The sequence below is a fragment of the Belonocnema kinseyi genome, chromosome 6 (genome assembly GCF_010883055.1).
Source record: "Belonocnema kinseyi isolate 2016_QV_RU_SX_M_011 chromosome 6, B_treatae_v1, whole genome shotgun sequence".
NCBI classification, from domain to species: Eukaryota; Metazoa; Arthropoda; class Insecta; order Hymenoptera; family Cynipidae; genus Belonocnema; species Belonocnema kinseyi.
Genome location: NC_046662.1, coordinates 126821583 through 126824912, shown reverse-complemented (window position 1 = coordinate 126824912; position 3330 = coordinate 126821583). Strand labels below are relative to the sequence as shown.

Here is a 3330-nt window from a genome sequence, read left to right as displayed (position 1 = left end):
ATTTTATTTTTCATTTTTTTTGTATGATCAAAATTTGAATTTTCAAATTTTGTACAAAATTCAAAAAGATGTCCTGATAATCTTGATGGCATTTTAAAAATCAACGTTTTTCTTTTTTTTAATTTTTTCGTAGCATGCGCTTTTTGGCTTAAAATGTTCATTTTGGTTTGTTTTTGTGGATTTTGAAAATGCTATAACTCTGATAATTTTTTTTTATTGAAAAAAGTCATAAAGATCAATTGTTTGAGTTTCCGTGTACAACAAATTGCCTTTCATAGAATTATTAAATACCGAAATACAATAGTTTTAAATATTTTAAAATTGCGCTCACTTCTTGAATGTGTATCCAAACAAGCTGATTTACGAACTCGTTCTTTCTATTTAGGCCTTAAAAAAGTGTATCAAAGTAGAATCCAATCCGATCAATCTTTCGAAACTTATCGTGCCTAAAGAATACAGATTACAGACTACAGACAGACACCTTTGCCGAAATCGTTTTTTCTGACTCAGGGGGTTTTAAAACGTGGAGATTTGATCAAAACCGACAAAGTGAAATTTTATATCAAACCAATACCTGCTCAATAGGATGTGAATGTAAAAAAGTCTTCGAACTCTTTTTTAATCCTCTAAAGATCCACAGTAATTGATATCACAAATAGTTTAATATTATCTATATAAATAAGGACTGGAGGAAAAGAACCATTGTTCCGCAAACTCTTGTCCATTGTTCTTTCCTAGCATTTGCTGCAAATAATTCATCCCTTCTAGAAAGTAGGGATTCTGGTTTTCTCATTGCTAAAGTGATATGACAAATGACCATAGGATGACGAGTGAACGAGCGACCATTTGTCAGTGATGAGCGTGATTCCATCGCCGCGCTCGTCAGCTATAGGCTGGGTTAAAACATTTCATTTGTCAGTTGTTCGCCGGTTCTCGTAGATAACAGTGACGCGACCAGACTTGCGTTCCTCGTAATAAAACGCCTTAATAATTAAAGAGCGGAAAATTCAATAAGTAAATTGGTCCGTATAATTTCTGTTTTATGTGAACGGTCAGACCCCAAATTTCCATACACTAACGTTATGAAAATAAAAAGGGTGCTAGTGCTTTGAAAATCCGAAAAGAGTCCTCAAATCTCGAAATTTTTTAAAAATCGTGAATCATGTCACAGCAGTTACAATAATGCAGTCGAAAGGGAATCGGAAAAGACAATAGTTTTTCCGAGCGTCTAATTAATTCGGCTAAATACGCGCGAGTGACCTTATTGAGTAAAAACTACTTGCAAAGCCTCACTTGGTAAGTAATATACCTAGAAGTGTATTAATAGAGTATAATATAATAGTATTATTAAGGTATAATGTAATAAATTATTGGAAACAAGAATAAGTTCAAATTTATTATTTCTTTTTTATTTTACTTTTGGCACGGTAACTTTCGAAAAAATTAATCTATTAAATAGACCTTCGGTACGTTATTCTACTGTCCTAAACTAAATCCCAAGTTCGTTAGCCAGCAATTTTGGACAAAAATTAAAAAAGTTAGGGCATTTTGAATATTTTTGATACCACTTTTTTCAAGATTTAAAAATTCGTTTTATGGATATTCATAGTATTCATAAGGAATATTTTAAGCTAAATAACACGCGACACAATCAAATCAAAGAGAAGCAAAATGTTGTTTTTTGAATGTTGTACAATATTTTCATAACTAGTTTTTGAATTTTATCGAAAATACGAAAATTTGAATTTGGCAGCATGAAAAATAATAAAAAATCCAAAATTGACACTTTTTCATTGAACAATTTTACAGTTTTTCAAAGATTCTCAAATATATAAATTTGTTTGCAAAAAATGTACACACACACCAGAGAAAGAAAATCCGTATTTTTTTTTCTTAATTCGAGTTTTAACACGTCCCATCGGGTACTTTAAAATCCTATTTAATTAACATGGGGAAATTTGGAATTTTCGACAAACTGAACTCATGTTTTACGGTTTCATCGAAACGGTGCCAGGTTTTTTTAGGGATTTAATAAACACATACTAATAACTTTCATTACCAACCCATCCCAACCCTTCCAGAGTACCCAAATATGACCCAAAAATTAAAGAAAAATTGTATTCTTACGATTATTGTTACTTTTTAGCAATTTCCGTTTTCTTTTTCATGCAAATAATTATTAATGGACAATTTGAATATATTTTCTATTTTAGAAATTGCTCAGAAATAACCCTCAATTAGTTCTGAAGTAAGAGTACAATATGAATTACGTCATTCAATTCGTAAATTATAGATAATTAATATAAAAAGAATTAAGTGGGACGATGGTCGTTTTCTGGGTTGCATTCTGAGGAATGTGCGTTCAAATCTAACCGATGGGACTTTTTTTATATTGACAAGAAATCGAATCATTGCTGAAAGATTTTAAGTAATTTTGAAGAATTTTCAGTCTTTTAAAATATCTTGAAATATTTTTGAATTCAGTTTAAATCTAGTTTAATGACATAAAATACCGGCGGCAAATAAAAATTTCCATATCGTGCGATTATAAATAGTATAGTTATTGTGTAATAGCAAATAATTGTGTACCTGAACATGTGAACAAACAATAAAGTATAAAGTATTAATATAGTAATACAAGATTAATATTTTCTTGGCGAAAAATTGATTTGGAGACTTCTTCGATATTAAAACTGAATTTAAAAAATAATTCAATTAGCATCGCATTAATATACATAAGAACACTGTTGTTCACGAATAGACTGAAACTCGAAAGATTATTTATTTTGAATTAATCAAGAAGCCAGAAATTATAGTTTCTTTATGTCGCTACAGTGCTTGATGTGTTCGCCCGAATTGTTTTTCAATTACTTCCAAATTAATTTTCGCGGCCATTCTACGTTTATAACATGAATTGAGAAATAATTCTCTATGGAAAAAACTGAATTTTTCTACGGATTCGTTTTTTAAATTTGAATTCGTTTCTCATCAATAAAGAATTCGGTTTGCCGTCTGGGTTACATAATATTTTTAGGCAAATTAACTACTACAAACAATGACACAATATTGCTTTTAAATAAGAAAATATGATTATTTTTTACATTTTTTGGGAATGAATCATTGTATTAATAATTTACATTTGTTGGAACAATTGCAAATTGTTTGAAAGGTGCTGGTGAATATTAAAATTGTTTATTAGTAATTATTTGTATGAAAAAGATTACGGCAATTACTAAAAAGTAACAATAATATCTAAAAATGTAGTTTTCGTATTTTTGGGTCATATTTAGGGCGCTGCGAGGAGGCTGGGGGTTGCCTGGAAAATATAAT

At 29.9% G+C, this 3330-nt stretch overlaps 1 protein-coding gene across 1 annotated transcript in view; it reads left to right on the top strand.

The window, feature by feature from the left end:
- The first annotated feature begins 943 nt into the window (after positions 1-943).
- LOC117174188 overlaps positions 944-3330 on the top strand; it is a 1286801-nt gene continuing 1284414 nt past the window's right edge. The window contains exon 1 of the mRNA XM_033363042.1: positions 944-1296. The gene's annotated coding sequence lies outside the window, so the exon portion shown is untranslated. The remainder of the gene's footprint in view (positions 1297-3330) is intronic.